The sequence below is a fragment of the Lepus europaeus genome, chromosome 16 (genome assembly GCF_033115175.1).
Source record: "Lepus europaeus isolate LE1 chromosome 16, mLepTim1.pri, whole genome shotgun sequence".
Classification (NCBI taxonomy): Eukaryota; Metazoa; Chordata; class Mammalia; order Lagomorpha; family Leporidae; genus Lepus; species Lepus europaeus.
In genome coordinates this window covers 57880124-57897835 of record NC_084842.1, presented here as the reverse complement: position 1 = coordinate 57897835, position 17712 = coordinate 57880124, and the positions used below count along the sequence as shown (strand labels likewise).

The following is a 17712-nucleotide window of genomic DNA, read 5'->3' as shown; positions in this document are numbered from 1 at the left end:
CGCTAACCAGAGGAAGAGTTCGTTTGCAGGGGCCCTTCCCTGTGTTGAGGCTGCACAGATTTTGTTGTGGCAAAGCACATCATTCAGTGAGTGGCTGTGTTGGCTAAACACACACAAAGCCCTGAGGTTCCATTTTCTCCGGCATTTCTATCAACACATCCTGGAGAGGAGGCATTTTTGCTGGGGGCTCCCAGGCATGCCTGCTGTATACCACAAGAGGGGTGAAGCCACTCATCCAAAGTGAGTGCCTAGGAATTAAAGGCACAAGATGAACCTGAAGTTCTGTATCCAGGTCAAATCGATGCTTTGGGGTACATATCCCCCTCTCACCAACACACACCACTCCTGCCATTATTTTTCTACATCTTTTGTGCACGACCAGAACCTAAACTCCAAGAAAACAATGGCTCTTCTTGGTCACCAGAGGGTCCTCAAAGCTTGGTATGTAAGACAATAAGTCTTAGCCAAATAAATAGATTGTGACTTCCTTCTTAATAATCTAATCAATGTCAGCAACTATTCAGAGACAAGACACCCTGCTGGGGACAATGACAGCAGGGTAGAGTGGGGGTTTACAAAGCCACACAAGGTGGTCAGCCCTGGGAGGTCACAAACATTCTCTCAACAAACATTTACTGGGTGCCAAAGCTCAGACAGAGGCCTAGGTAAATGTACAAGCAGGAATGACCCACAGGTTAAACAAAATCCAAAGGGTAACTGAGCTATAACAGGTAGACAAGGACTGAAAATCTGTACATCTCTGGTTTAATTAGACTTAGAGACAGATATAAATTCTGCTAGAAGCTCTCCTATCCTCCTATACTTGGAACTCACTGTTATCATATTACATTACTGTAACATATATATTACATTATTGCAAATATAAACTGCTGTTACAGAATGAATTACAATGCTGGAAGTCCATTTCATTGAGCACTTGAAGAACAAGACATTCTGTTGATCACCATTGTTCAGCACAGCGGGACAATTTCTGAACAAGATACTGTTCCGCCAGCAGTATTTCTGGAAAAGTGGCTGCAGAGCCCATGTCACCTCACGCACTAAGAGTGGAGCAGCAGTGAAAGGGAGCAGACGGCTTCAACACAGCCCTCCCCGCAGGGAAGGAGATGAACTCGAAGCAATAATCTGTCAGAGAGCTTCCTTAACCGTATAGTTTAGAAATGTTTTCGGTAATGGCAGCCACCCCCTCTGGCATAGACTCAACACTTGAACCACCACCTGCTGCCTCCTGGAGTGTGTATTAGCAGGAGGCTGGAATCGGAAGTGGTGCCAAGATTTGAATGAGGCACCCGGATGTAGGCCCTGGGTGTCCCAAGTGGCTTCTTAACTGCTGTGCCAAAAGCCCACCCCTGATTGTTGTCCCTTTTAAAAGGCTAGGAGACTGAGCGTTAGATTGACTGAGGTCGGAGAACTGAAGCACGAGCCAGGCTGGAGACCAAACACCTGCTCCGTCTATCTGACTCTCTTTCCTACTCTCACTTCCTTACAACAGGCTTGGCTATAGCCAGCATTAACAGTCAGAAATGCCTGCTGGTGGAGGGTGGATGCAAAGCCAGCTCGGATGCAAAGCAAACTTCCTGGGAAGCCATTCCTTCCTTCCACTCCCCAGCTTCCCCAGCATTCTTCTAAGCTTTCGAAGAGTTCTGCAAACTGTCTCACGGCCTACTGCTGGCTTCCTGTAAAGTCAGAAACATGCTCAGATCGTAGCTTTAAAGATCTACTGAATTCAGTTCTCAAATGGAAATCTTTAAGGACAAGAATTCACACAATCCAGATGTTTAAGCGAGAACCTGGGATTACAGGAGGCTCCTGGCTTAGTGTCTCGGCTCTATCACTTGAGAAACAAATCCTCTCACTCAAATAAATCACTTCATCTCCCCGAGCCTCAGTCTTAATATCTCAAAATTGGTCGGCATGTTCTCAATTACATGTTTGCTAGGGTTAAATCAGATAATGCATATAATGTACTTTAAGAAGTACCTGGCTGCAGGGAATTCTCAAAGCCATTTATTGTTATTATTCCAGTGGGTCCCAAACAGAACTTTTTCAAAGATCTTCTGTTTGCAGAGAACCTTGTGGTTACAGTTTAGAAGCACAAATTATCAGCTGGACAGTATAATTTTTAAAATTTCAATTTAAAGAACCCAGGGGAATTCATTTTCAAAGGTTTTATGGACAAAATGTTAGAGCATTTACATAGATAATAGTTTCTACATTTCAGTGGGAAAGTGCACTTGACACAGACTGTGTGAAATATACAAGGATAATGCGTTTTTAAACTAATGATGCAGAAAGCAGATACCGTGTTGTTTTATATTTGTTATTATGTAACTATTGTGCTCTAATAACTACATAGTGTGTCTGCTCTAAGGAAGCTTGTGTCTGCTCATTAGAGGTCGCAGCTTCAACACCGCCAACTAGCTACATGACAATTACTAATGCAAGGTTACTCTAACATTTTTAAGTTTATTTTATTGATTTCAAAGACACCTAGACAGGTAGAGTTCTATCTGCTGGCTCACTCCCCAAATGACATTGATAGCAGCAGCTGGAATGCGGCTGAAGCTGGAGCCAGAACCTCAATCTAGGTCTACTTGAACGATCATCTGCTGGCTCCCACCACGCACGTTAGCAGGAAGCTGGACTAGGGAGTGGAGCTGGGACTCACACCCAGGCATGCTCATCAGGGCTGCAAGTGTCGCATGGATCATCTTACCTGCTAGGCCAGGTGCCTGCTCCACACTGCAGCAAGTCTAATAAAGCAAGCCGAGCACAGTGTGCTCAGAAAACCTGGTGCCAGCGTTTGAATACATACACGGACAGGATTACGTTTTCTCGTGAAAATAACCTTTCATTGCAAAGGGATTCACAACAGGATTCCTTGAGAAAGGAATTCCTTGTGTCATTCAGAATATGATTTGTTCTTGAAAACTTTATAAACATCCTTCTGCAATATGCCTTCCCTTCCCCTAGAATATGGCGCAAAAGACCATTTCCATTCTCCTGATACAGGAACTGACAGGGGCGCTCCTGTCCCTAGTTCAAAATCACAAGTAGGTAGTGGTACATGTGTGTGTGACTGTAACTGAACTCAGACGCCACACCCACTTACCCTTCGGTGTGGCAGCAGGATGGTTCTACGCTCAAATCAAAACCCAGACAGTCCAAAAATAGTAGAGACTCAATCAGAAATTGGTGTGTGAAGGGTGGTTTTTAGACATTAAGGTTTTCGAATTTGTGTCAAAATAGATTTCATAAAAAAAACTTTTGCAAGTATAAGCTTACATAATCATTAAGCTGGTGTGTAAATGCTATTCTTTCCCTTTCAATTTCAAACCATATGAGAGTACTTAAACATTTTTGAGGGGCCAGCGTTGTGGCACAGTAGGATGTGGCCAGCATCCCATATGAGCACTGGTCCGACTTCCGGCTCCAATGCTGAGCCAGCCCACTGCAAATGCGACTGAGAAAGGACCCTGCCATCCACGTTGGAGACCCAAATGGAGTTCTGGCTCCTGGCTTCAGCCTGGCCCAGCTTGTTGTGGCCATTTGGGAAGTGAACCAGCGGTTGGAAGATCTCTCTCTGGGTGTCTCTCTGTAACTGCCTTTCAAATAAATAAATCCTTTAAAGGAATGTTTTTTTGAAACCCATCAATGCTTTTGTAATAGTACATTTTTCATAATCTTTTTGAAGATTCTTCATATCAATGGATTTCATTCTTTTGCAAAGTAATTACATTTATCTTTCCTTAAAAATTTTTTTCTTATTTATTTGAGCAGTAGAGTTACAGACAGAGAGAGGAGACAGAGAAAGAAAGAGCTTCCATCCACTGATTCACTCCCCTAATGACTGCAATGGCCAGACCTGGCAGATCTGGAGCCAGGAGCCTTCTCCAGGTCTCCCATGTGGCTGCAGGGGCCCAAGCACTTGGGCCATCTTTTCCTGCTTTCCCAGGCCATAGCAGAGAGCTGGATCGGAAGAAGAGCAGTGGGGACACGAACCAGTGCCTACACGGGATGCCTGCACCACAGGCAGAGGCTTAGCCTACCACGCCACAGCACTGGCCCCTAAACTTATCTTTTAATGACAATTTGCCCGCACTTTCAGAAGTCCCTGGTCTCAGTCATCTGTAAGCGGTCTCCCGCTCCTGCATCCCAGGTGCATATTCATGCCACGGAACTCGCAGGGGTCTCTTGGTAAGAAAACTGTCAGAGTGCCTGCCGGCCTAGAAGCGTAGGCTCAGGCTCAGACAAAGAGTGACGTAGTTAAACATTAGCTTCAGTTTGAGGTGTGACCTTTTGCTTTTGTTTGGTTAGCATTAGTCATTTCGGTTGCCACTCTGAAACAATAGAAGCTGCCACACAAAGCCAGATCCTGTTCAGAGAGGCAGCCTGGCTTCCCCACCAGGACCCGAAGGCAGCAGTTACAAGGAAATAGCCTTGCCCCGGCAATGCCCTCAACTTTGAGTGCACCGGGGCTTACTTTCCGTCCCGATGTAAGGTGCAGGAAGGCTGTTTCTGAACTTAGAAACCTTTTTCAAATACTGCAATCATCATTTCGCAACTACGATAGGCTCTGGGTGAGACAGGAATAGAACAGGAAGCAACCTTCTAGTGGGAGGCGGCTTGAAAACAGCGTGCATTAAAATTCAAGTCAAGCCAATCCGGAAAATGTGATCTCTATTACTTAATGCCATTTCTTCTTCCTTTATCTAGCTTCCTAGCTTTATTTGTTCAAGTGATATTTGGCCTTTTTGTTTTTGCTTAGAGTGAAAACAAAAATGACAGCTTAATGAACCCGGCCTTCTAGCAAAGGTATGGTGAATGTTACACTCGAATCCCCCAAAGCTGAATTCTCCTCCAGGAATTCACTGATCTGACAAGGAGCCTAGGTTGCCTCCTGGTAGGTACTGGCGACTACTCTGGTCTGTTTTATCAACTTCATTTTTTTTTTATTTTTTTTTTAACAACTGTATTAGAAATGGGATTATTTGAGAAAGGACCTTAAATAGACAAAATAAAAATCAATTTCCATTATGAAGTTAAGTATCTTGGGCTATTTTTACTTTCTTCTACATTGTTTGAAACGTCTTAGAAAAAATGACAACAATATGGTTCACACCCTCATTTCATTTGTAATAATTGAAGCTTTTCAATAGCAGGGAAGCTTATTTTATTTTGGTATCCCAGTAGCTAGCACTGCATGAAAGAATGGTTGAGTAAAAGAATAAATAAATGGAATAACAATAATAAAAAAAAGAGCACTGTTATGAGCAGCACGGAAGGACAAAGCTACTACAAAGACAGCTTCATTCTCATACCAGTATAAACCTACTGGCTCTTGAAACTTTCTCTCATTATCGATTAAAATATAAGTTCTGTGGTTTCTCTGCGCCCAGAACTGCGTGCAAATAGTCATACGGTCTGGTGGTGTGTCTGCATGGCAAAAGGAGCCCACCAAAGAGTGGACAGGCCAGCGCTGGTGCAGTGGCCGGCACTCTGAACAAGGGGCCCAGGCATCAGCAGTGTCAAGGGGAAAAGCCACATTCACTACAGATGGACTACACGAAATGCAACAGTTAAACTCCCCAAAGTCTTATGAAAGAGAGGGTGGGGGGAGAGGGAGAGGGAGAGGGGGAGTGAGGGTGGGAGGGAGGGAGGGAAAGGAGGCTTCTATTTACTGGTTCATTCCCCAGATGCCCAAAGCTGGGAGCAGGGACTTGAGCCAAGTCTCCCATACACCTAGGTGATAGGAACCCAACCACTTGGGCCATCACTAGTACTTCCCGGGGTCTGCATTGGCAGAGAGCGGCAGTGAAGAGCTGAAGTCAAGAGTTGAACCCCGACACTCTGATGTGGGACATAACACCCTAACCAACATCTTAGGCACTAGGTCCAATGCCCATCTCTCTAGAACTTTCTGGAAAAAGTAGGTACCAGTCAGGGAACTGTAGATCTTCTACAACTTTTCTTTTTTCCTTATCTGAAATGCTTAGCTTCTGCTCGACTGTCTCAGGAAGTTCTGTAGAGATTTTATGCCCCAAGGAGGCAGGCACATAACGGGGACTGGGCACATAAGCAGATTTTGTTGCTGTGTCACTTGAGGGAGGTTTGAAAGGCTGAGCGCTACAGCACCGGAGCTGACACACGCTGGGGCTCAGCTGCTCCAGTTCAAGCCCACTCACCAGCAAAATGGCCTCAGGCAGGAGATGGAAGCTTCTGAGATTCGATTCACTCAACAGGAAAATGGCAATCATGAAAATAAGCAGGTGCTATGGTTTGAACATGGTTGTTGATGATCACTGTGGCAGTGTAGGGAGGTAGGGTGTCTAAGAGGTGATTAGCACTAAGAGGGAATAATGTCTTTTTTGCATTAATTACTTAGTAGGATAATTCTCACAGGAGTGGGTTTCCTATCGAGAGAGAATGGGTTGCTGCCAAAGAACGTTTGCCTTCCTTGGCCTTCTCCTGCCTTCCACCTTGTCATGTAGCAACACAAAGGCCCCCACCAGAAGCTGAGCACACATCAGCGCCAGCTGCCAAGATAAACTTTGTTTCCTTATAAATGACTCTGTGCATTTTGTTACAGCACCAGAACACAGACGAAGACACCATGGCATACGGTGGTTACAGACCCAGCATTCAGGGATCCATTACCCCAGACACTTAGACGCTGAAAAACCAGGGGCTAGTACAAAGTCAATGCTCATTCCAGCTAGTGAGACAACGGACCACTAAATTTAATCTGCCAAGTAAAGATGGGTTCTCCATGTGCCTAAGGTTAAAAGGAGGAAGAAGATTCCCTGATTTTAAATACAGAAAATGGACACAGGAACAGGGCTGCATTTGACAAAGGTACCGGCGCTGGGGTAGATTGCCCTGCTCCTGGTGGGTGCTGACGAGCTGCAGGTAGGGCACAGCTTAACCTGACGCTGAGCGTATAATGCACAAGTTCACAGAAGCACACATAAGGGTCTCAACCCACATCCCCCGGGAGGGTCACACAGGGGAGCGACATCCTGTACGACAGAGGGCAAACGCTGGAGATGCCCAAGAGAAGGCCTGGACTTCCCTGGTTTTAAATCCTCATTCAGTACCCCTGGTTTTCAAATGGAGCTACCTTCGCTAATAAGTACCCCAGGGGTCTTCCTCCCTGGACCCCCCCGCCTTGCCGCTTTGGAAGGTTTCCAACTTGAACAAATGCTACAGTTTTTTTTTTTTTCATAAGCACTCCGAGGTAATATGCAAGAACAGAGTGATGCCACTTTCTGGTTATCTATGTACTTTAATTCTTGTTTAAATGAATTTTTAAAAATTCAAAAAAAGCTTTTTAATGGATACTCTTCATGTGAACAAATGTGGTAGTATATGGCCTAAAACAAAGAAAAGGGTGGACGTTCGGCCGAGTGGCTAGGAAGTCATGTCCCCCACTGGACTACCTGGGTTCCAGTCCTGGCTCTGCTCCCCATTCCCACCTCCCATTAATGTGCACTGGGAGGCAGCCGGTGATGGCTCAAGTTCCTTGTCCTGGCCACCCACGTGGGAGATCCAGATGGAGTTGCTGGCTGCCAGCTTTGACTGTTGTAGGTGTCTGAAGAGGGAGCCATGGGATGGCAGTTTCCTCTGTCTTACAGATAATTATATTGGGGAAAAAATAGGAAAAGGAAGAGTTTGTCACTTAAAAAAACCACAGACACTAAACAGATATACGACAAGAATTGTTGTACACAGGAATTCCATATTTTGAAAAACAGAGTTGTTCTATTTGCTTCCAAAAAAAGATGTGTATGAAAAAAAGGAAAAAGAGGCAAGGGAGAGGGGGAGGAAAACCAGCTTCACCCAGGCTCTTAAAGTTAGTTGGATTCCCAACTAATTGTAGTTACAGTTCTACAAAGTACTGCTGTATTAATTAAAGACTCATGAAATACGCACTTAAATTTAGAATGGAAATGAACAAAAAAACACACATCCAGAGTGTTACTGAAGCCAGCATATTTAGAATAAAATGTTCAAGGGGCTGGTGCTGCGGCGTAGGTGGTTAAGCTGCTGCCGCTTGCGATGCCAGCATCCCATACGGGCGCCAGTTCAATTCCCAGCTGCTCTACTTCCTATCCAGCTCCCTGCTCATCTGCCTGGAACAGCACTGGAGGATGGCCCACGTCCCTTGCACCCAGCTGGGAGACTCAGAAGAAGCTCCTGGCTTCAGCCTGGCCCAGCTCTGGCTGTTGTGGCTATTTCAGGAGTGAAACAGCAGATGGAAGATTCTGTCTCTGTAACTCTGCTTTTCAAATAAATAAGTCACTGAAAAACAAAAAACAATGAAATGCTCAAGTGTCAGGAAACTTAGGATTTTCTAAGTAGAAAAGTCCAGCCCTGGGCCTGCCATTGGGGTTTAACTGCTGCTCCTGTCCCATGCACTTTGCACTTTCACTGTGTGCTCCTGGAGTTAATATTTCAAAGAGAAAACTAATGTCCGAGGGAAAATACCCTGGTTTTGAGCTAATTACTTATGCACAGTCTCACAGGGAAATACTGTATATTGAGTTAATAAAGTGTAAAGAGACTTTGGCACTTCATGGGACATATAGTGAGCCAGTGGCGCAAATTGGTTTTAGAAAGCCTGGCCTACCTTATGTTTATTCTACATCAGAAAATTTAGTTGGCTTGGGTATTTCCCCCGACTCTAACCCCCTGTTTATGGCCAAGGGAAAACAAGGACCTACACAGCCTCCCCGAGAGTCTACCCCTCCTAAACCAGTTTACCAAGAAGTGGATGGCTTGGGTCACAGCCTTAACAGACTTAACACTAAGTTATTGGGACTCTAGGCACTCAACTGCCACTCCTATGGACAGTCTGTCTGAGAATCTCGCTCATAGGAAGAGTCTTGCAACTGTCAAGTGTGTTAGTGTTGGGCTCCGGTGATGGCCAGCAGCTCGCAGTGACCTTTGGACGAGGTGGGGTGGCTGACCCAGCCTGCAGTCCCTTCTCCCGTCTCAAAATTCTGCCAGGGAAGACAGGCCCTCACACTTTACATTGGAAGCTCATTTAAATCCTGTCAAAAACAAACCAGGACTGGGACCAACTGTTTTGGAAACACCGTTTGCCCATATAATTGTGGCTCATCTATTTTTGTTTCTCAGCAGCAGCTTAACAAATAATATATTTTTATGCAAGATGTTTCTATCTACTGTAGCTCACCATTCACAACCACATTCAGTGTGTCCTCTCTCCTTACCACTGCTGCCAAATCTATGTGCACATGCACACACACGCACACACACACACAGGGTTTTCTTAGCTGAAAACCCCGTCTCCCTCTGCTCTGGATAGGGACGTCACCAAGCATGTTCATGGCAAGGGCCTGCTGGGCCCAGCCACGCCTCACTGCTGTTCCCTCGCAGTCCCCAAACGCTTCAGCTTCTCCCACCTGTCTGCGGGGAACCCCCGCAGCCCACATTGAGAGGAAGAGTGATTCAGAACGCGTGCTGCGCGTGATGGTGGTGGTGCTTGCTTAACTGGAGGATCCATGCCTTCAGCAAGACTTGCCGGGATCGGAAAGTCCAGCTGGGATGCCCGGGATCAGGTCCCACACCTCTGCTTCAGATCCTGCCTCCTACTGATGGGCCTGGGAGGCAGCAGACGACAGCCCAAGGGCTTGGATTCCTGCCAGATGTGAGTTCCTGGCTCCCAGCTTCAGTCAGGTTCAGCTCTTGCATCCCAAATGTGGGCATTTGGGGAGTAAACCAGTGGTTAGAAGATCAATCTCTCTCTGCCTTTCAAATAATAAATCACATTCTCTCTCTCTCTCTTTCTCTCTCTCGCTCTCTCTCTCTCACTCTCTCTCTCTCTCACACACACACACACACGAAATTGTGCCATCCAGCTCAGTGGTTCAGTTGCACAATTTTCACATTTCTAACAGGACTAAGTGGTCATGGCTGAAGGACTCCTAAATATTCATGAGCTCAAATAGTTATTCCTTGAACTTGTTTGTTGAGTTCCAAACTTGGAAAACCTGATAGAAATTCCACAGTCAGTGCAAGTGTGGAGTGTGTGTGTGTGTGTATGAGAGAGAGAGATAGAGAGAGAGAGAGAGAGAGAGAGAGAGAGAAGGGCACTAGACCAAGGGAGATGATCAGACAGAAATGATATTTACAATCTTCAAGAGTCAGTTCACCATTCTACCTCTCTCTCTGTGAAGTCCAGGGACCATTCCCTTCCTTTGGAGGTTTCCAGAATTTGGTAGTTTTTAATCTGCTACTTACAAATGACAATGTTAGCACTGTCATCTCAAAATCACACACGTCCTCTCAAAGGATTTTTGCATAACTTTACCTTTATGTTTAAAATAAAACCAAAAAAAGGGGTAAACTTGGAAAAGACCTTCCTGGTATTTACTGAAGGAAACTTGTCTTTCTTAGACAACCAAGTGCTTTCACTGCCAACTCACAAAAGCTACACAGCCCAACCCACTGTTCACACGTTTAGCCATCTGCATAATGATCTTTACTGTTATCTGCACCACCTGTGTGTATAAATGTACACACGCATGTACATAAATATATATATTTATGGTAAACGGAAAACCACTTTGGAGATGAAGAGGTTTCAAATCCAGCCTCCCCCTTTAAAGAAGAAACAGGGCAAGAGAATGCCAAGGGCCCATCCGAGACTATGGACTTTTGAGTTTGTTGCTTGGATGCAACAACCGAATTTTGAGATTCTCAGATGGTGAGAAGAGTTGGTTTTGTTCTGACACTGCACAGGCCATGGAAATGGCAGAGCAGTACCGATGAGCACCACGGGAATGCATGGAGGCCTCACATCTGTCTAGGACACTGCTTCAGAGACTTGATTTTGGTTAAGGGTAGGGTGTGTAAAGGAGACACGACAGGCCTTTATTTTCAGAGTTGCTATAGGAATACTGTGTATATGCTTTCACAACTTAGTCCATACTACTCAGCTGTTACGAGAACACAGTAAAATGAATGTTATTATACAGGAGGGTGGAGATTGGTGACAGGTTGGGTGTAAACTGGCTTCTTTTGGGAGGACAAGATGACAAGAGCAAGAGCTTTTGAGCATACACGAAATAGTTCACTGTCATTACTCTAACAATTCTATTTATAAAAATGTGGAGATTAAAGCCCACAGGTAGTCACTACACTGGTATTTAAAACACAATGCCATGAACACAACAGTCTATATTTACATGGAATGTAATAAGCACAAATTTTCAACAGTGTGCAACTAGTTAATAAATTATGGCACAGTCATATGCTTAGAATAGCTATTTAGTGCTTTTAATTAGATTGACCTTGCTAAATAATATTTAAAGATATCAAAATTAAACTAACAAAATAAGAGTAAATTTGCCATAATGCTATTCATGTTTATTTTTAGATTGTGAGATTATCGGTAGATATTAAATTTCTCTGTAATTCCAAGATTCCCTTCAATTAATATGCTTTTATAAGGAGATAATAATTTATAATTTTAACAAATTTAGCTCTCTGAATCTCTGAATTCAACGGACTAAATCCACAACTCAGCCCGGAGGCTATGAAAGAGGGATGCTTTTTGTCTGGGGGGATTGTTGGGCCTATCAGTGTCACCAGCAGCCCCTCCGCGATGCACGGGGGACCTACACCTGCAGCTTCCGGGGATGCGAGGGCTGTGGCTGTGGCCAGGGAGGGCTGGCCCAGGTTTGACTGACATAACTGCCTCTTTCCTTCATCCCTTCCTCCCTCGTCGTGGCGTAGGATTATCACCCACAGAATAACAACACTACCTTCTACTGGCAGGGAAGAATGCGGCTGTCACAATGCTTTTACGCATAATTCATTGGCTTGTCATGAACTGCACAGTTTGGTATGACAGTTACTCATACCCTACACGAGAGGAGAGGAAAGAGAAACTGAGAGATGGCACGAGAGCTACTCAAAAACACAAGACACGACCACTGCGAATCCCAGTGTGGCTTCTGCATCCCACACGGTGGCACCTGGTAGAGGGGGTTAGGTGGCTGATTTGTAAGCAAATGCCCAGTTATTTCTTGTCTCAACCCCTAAGGTACTCACACACACATACAGAGGCCGGTGTTTTCCTCGTAAGGCCACAAAGACGTAATGCATACAAAGAAATAAGAACTCGTAGTGTGTGGGTTCCAAACGGCTTATGCAGCACTGATGTTTCCACACAAACACATACCAGGCACACGTTGTCTAAGCAGTAAATACCCTGACTGATAGGAACGAAAATTTCTGCTCTTGCTTAAGTGGAAAAGCAAAAGGACTCTTGGAGGTCTGTACTCACCCAAAACCACCAACTGGGTGCGTCTGGTTCTTTATGCAATGCAAAACACGATTATACAGGAACACTCAGGGAGCTCGCCTGAGGTTGCTCTACTCAATTTCTGGAGTGCCCCTTGCAGCGGATCCTAAAGTGTCCAAAACACAAACAAAACAAAGCTTAAAATGTCTGCGATGTCTATGTAACTTGCACAAGGACGTTAGAAACTGGGAGAACATTTTCCTCAGAAAATGAGGTACCATTACTCTAATTTACCATATTCTCTACAAACCAAGAAATGCAGCCCTTTGCCCCATATTTGAAGAAACAGAGGATGGTGATAAGAAAATGACCAATTTCTTCCATTTTTCCCATCTCTTGCATTTAGAGCACCTATGATTTTGAGATGCACTTGATCTTAGAAAGAAATACAGATGCAGCCCATAGTTTATGCATTCAGACTCACACAATGACGTAACTGTGCGGCTCCTGGCACTCCCCACCTCATTTGGGGGCTGATGGTACACGTTACCACCAGATCATCACACTCCTTCTGTGTGGTCCAGAGGGGGTCCCCAGACCACTGAAATGAGAACCCCACCTCTCCACCACCAATGGTGGTCAATGAGAAGGCTTAGCCATGGTCAATATTTAAACTTCTACTCTGTCCTAAAATGTATGGTTAAGACTCTTTGGAAGATGTTCTTCAAAGGAGAAGCCTATGGAAAAAAAATGATTCGGGGCTCTGGTATAATCTTAAAGTCATGATATAGAAGATACTTCAACACAAAGGATTGAAAGTTCAAGATAATTGGATTACCTGTGATTTTCACACTTAAAAAAAATTTTTTTAAACATCTACCCCTCTCCCTTTCTTAGTTTTTGCAGCCTTTCTTCCAGCAAAAGTTTACAAGATACAGAAACAAATAAAACTAATAAAATGAAGTGGATGTAAGGGGTGGCACTGTGCCTACAGCTCCATCAGCCACCACAGTCCCAAGAGACACTATAGGACCTTTGGGACTCCACAGAGCAGTTTGGAACCCCCTAGATTAAATGAGATCAGTTATAGCTGAAAATTATTCTGCCATATCTAGCTTTAAATTGGAATAAGTGCCCATTGATAACACTTGATCAAGACCTGGTTTTTGTTCTGACTATCAATGATCTATTCAATAAATAAAACAAATTACAGAGCAATAGTTATTAAACTGCTTACTTCTCAATGCATGTAACCCTTACCCAACTCTGCAAAAAGCAACATCAGTGTTTGATAAAAACGGTGACAACAAATAATCCAAGTACAAGAAGGTGTATCTTGAAATAAGTTGTATGCAGAAGAGACAATAGGCATTTGGGGAGTGAACCAGTAGAAGGAAGATCTCTCTCTCACTCCCCCTCTCCAGTCATTCCTGCATCCCTCATTTAGTAGCTAAGTGAATCCAAACAGGTGTATTCAACTTTTCTGACGCCTTGGTTTCCATATCCATAAGGTGGAGAAAATCCCTGGCAGTTGCAGAGACAAAGCAAATATTTATAAAACTCTACTCCAGGCACTTATTGTATAAAATTATGAGTTTTCTCTTTATAGTGGAAAAACTGCCCCCTTTCAAATGTAAGATGGTAATGGACATGTAAACTCCAAACTGAAATACGGAAACACAGAATCCTTGTAGTTCAGTGCTCCATCGAAATAGGGAAAAAAGCCTCACTGATGGGCCTCTCACCGCTATTCAAATAACAGAAAATTTCCCCAAAATACAACATTTGGGTTCATTCGTAGAAATCTGGTATTCTAGAATGATCTCAAACACAATAAAAGTGTAATAGCTACATTGTTCAGTCACAGAACCTTCACGCAAAGCCCATGCACCCTGGTACCGGAGTTTGTGAAGCCCAGCTGTAGCCCCAACACTTGACTTCACTGCCAAGGAACCCGCCTACTGACAGGCACAGGCCAGACGGAAATATGTGAAGAGTTGAGGGGCAGAGCCTAGAGACAGAGTGGTTTCTTTTCTTTCTTTCTTTCTTTTTTTTTTTTTTTTAAACTTGTTTATTAGGATGGTGTCGTGGCATAGCGAGTTAAGCTGCTACCTGTAGTGGTGGCATCCCACATGGGTGCTGATTCAAGTCCCCACTGCTCCACTTCAGATCCAGCTCCCTGCTAATGTGCCAGGGAAAGCAGTGGAGGATGGCCCAAGTGCAAGTCCCTGTACCCACGTGGGAGACCTGGAAGAAATTACTGGCTTCTGGCTTTGGACTGGCCCAGCTCCGGCCATTGCAGCCATTTGGGGAGTGAACCGGTAGATGGAAGATCTCTTTCTCTCTCTCTCTTTCTAACTCTGCCTTTCAAATGAATAAATAAATCTTAAAAAAAAAAAAAAAAGCTCTTGGAAAATAGAATTAAATGGAAGTTTTAAAAAAAATTATTGATTTATTCAATTGAAAGAGCGGGGGGGGGGGGGAGAGACAGACAGACAGAAGGGGTGAGGGGAGCGGCTTCTTCCATCTGCTGGTTGACTCCCCACATGGCCTTAACAGCCAGGGTTGGGCTGATCCCAAGCCAGGAGCTTCTTCCAGGTCTCCCACATGGTGCAGGGGGCAAGCACTTGGGCCATCCTTTACTTTCCCAGGCCATTAGCAGGGAGCTGGATTGGAAATGGAGCAGCCAAGACTTGAACCAGTGCCCATATAGGATGCTGGTGTCACAGGTGGCAGTTTTACCTCCTACACCGCCGCGCCGGCCCCAGTAGAGAGGTTTCTAAACAGTCCATGGATTTACCAGCCCACACCCCATGCAGTGAAACTTTTGTGGATACTGCTCATTCTTAAAACCAAATGGAGACATTTTCACAGAGTTCAATAGAAGGAAAAGCAACATCGGAGAGAACTGGTTTGTTTTTATTTTTCTGGACAGGTGACTTTTAAATTTGCTCACCAGCTCTTTGTCAACAGCTGGCAGGATCCCAGGGCAAACATTTGTGGGACATCTGGGGCACCATTGCTACTTGCCTGTCCTGATTTTCTTTGCCCTCTCGTCTGTCTCTATCTTGTCATACCATACAGTTTGGAATGTTTTCAAATCCAGTTTTGGAATGAGGCAGGGAATGGATAAATACTCTTAGTCGGAAATCTAGGCTAAACATGACTTCCTCATCCCTACTCTCCACCAAGGCATGAGAATTCCGTTTCTTAAAAACTAAGATAAATCAATGACTCTCACCGAGGGATGCTAAAATACGGGTCTAAGGATAGCAGGTGACCACTGCTGTGAGGGCCAGACAACCCAGCTCTGTCTCTCACTCTGCCATCTGTACACAGCACCATGGCACTCCACAGAACCCTCAGGGCCTCAGCTCCCTCACCGGCCATCCAAGCTGATGTTGATACCGCACGGGAGCGTCAGGACAAGGATGAAGTAAGAGAGCACTCTGGGAAGCATCTTGTCCACTGCCCGCCCGACAGCTGCAGTGACCACCTAACTGGTTTTATCCTAGCCACGCCTCCCCACTGCAGTCAGTCTAGTTCTCACTGCAGACAAAAATGGCCTTCTCAAAACATACGATGTAGTCCTAACGCCCTCCTGCTTAAACGCTTACGCTCTCTTCCCACTGCCCTTAGAATAAAGTCAATATCCTTAATAAGGCCTAGAGCGAGCCTCCTGGTTCTCCACGAGTCTCATCTGCTCTCACTTCCCCCCTTGCAAACGCTGCTGCCAACGCTTCAGACTCTCACCCATCTCCCTGTCTAGCCTGTGTGTAGTCACCTGTGAACGTCACTCCTGCTAGATAGCCACCCCAGGAGCCCCCCGAGATGTGTCCCCACAATACTACATCATCCCTCAGAGCACAAGGTTGGGCCGTATGCACTTACCATGGGACAAAACAATGGCAGAATGCTGGCAATCTTACATGGTTCAACCTGACAGCAGCTGCTATATTAGTGGTCATCTTCAGTCCACTTTAAACTCTGCCAGGGCAGACTCACAACTATGATCCCGGACCTCACATCCCATTCTAACCCAGGACAGCTGCTTAATTTTTGATTCACGTTCGCTCTTGTTAGTGCCTTTTTAACGCTGATTACATAGTTTCTTTCCTGTCATTGGTAGTTCAGTCACGTTTTCATCCAAATGTTATTTCTGCATTTCGTAAGAATAAGTGAAGAAATGGAAACTTAAAGAAATACATTCATATTTGTCATTTCAGGTATTTCTGTAAGGCATAAATTCTAATATACTATATATATAGTTTATATATATAATCAAGGAGGGAATATATATATATATATATAAAATCAAGGAGAGAAGTTAGCCCACTGGTAAGGTATCATTTATAGATTTATTTTAAAGCTCAATTATTTCTGACTGTGCAGAATATAAAAAACTCTCAAAAGAAGCCAGATGACTTTTACAGTTTTCACCATGTGACAGTAAAATCAGCTAAGGAAAAAAAGATAGCATCTACAAGAGTGCTAGACTTGAGGGTGGGGAATTTAAAAATACACATTCCCATGACTTTCGAAAGGAATGCACCCTGAAACATTGCCAGATCACCTGACCCAATTGTGCCATATTTGTGTCTCTCACGAAATGAACAAAGACCAAGTCTAAACCAAGTCGCAGTGCTATATGGGTAGGGCCAGGCTAATTGACAAGCTAAGTAATGTAATAATATTAACAATGGCAACAACAGCTAACATCCTGTGACTGTTCATTACACACCAGGCCCTGTGCTAAGCGTCCCAGGGACATCCTCTTGTTTAGCTGTGGCCACCACCTTAGGAAGTAAGTTCTGTGATTCTTCCCACTCTAGGAATAAGGGGACAAGGAGGCTGCCTACTGGATACAATCCCTTAGCTATCAGTAATGAAGCTGGGGTTCAAACCCAGGAGGCCTGAGAACAGAATCTGTGCTCTTCATTACTCTCCTGTGCGGAAGAATCTAAGTGCTCTACACCTCAGTTTGAAAATTCAGTGCTGTAACAAGTTACAAATGATTACACACACACACACACACACAGCTTGAGGGTCACTATGAAAAAAGTCAAAACAGAATGGTAAATCCACAGATGGTCAAGGCCCACCATCTAAGAATTTTTTTTAAAATCCCAATATCCACCTTTAGACAGTATATTCACCTTTAAACAGTAAAAGATATTCTCATCCAGGTTAGAAAGGGTGGGGAAGGTCAGATAAATCATAAACATCATCGATCCAGAAACACCTGACATTCTAATTGCTCCCTAAATTCTTAAAAAGCTGTCACATTTTGGAAAATTTTTGAGAAATCACAGACCTTACAATGAGTAAACAGAGCCAGCAATGTCACTTTCTACTGCACAGTCAATAGTCAGTCTCTAATCAGATAGTTCTGTCTTGCTAACATTCAACAAAATCGC

General features: G+C 44.4%; 1 protein-coding gene across 5 annotated transcripts in view; it reads right to left on the bottom strand.

Moving 5' to 3' along the window:
- The window catches only part of RBM47 (RNA binding motif protein 47), a 161114-nt gene that overhangs the window by 17841 nt on the left and 125561 nt on the right, over positions 1-17712 (bottom strand). For all 5 annotated transcript variants that reach the window (XM_062213353.1, XM_062213354.1, XM_062213351.1 and 2 more), the window contains one exon: positions 12338-12461. The gene's annotated coding sequence lies outside the window, so the exon portion shown is untranslated. The remainder of the gene's footprint in view (positions 1-12337; positions 12462-17712) is intronic.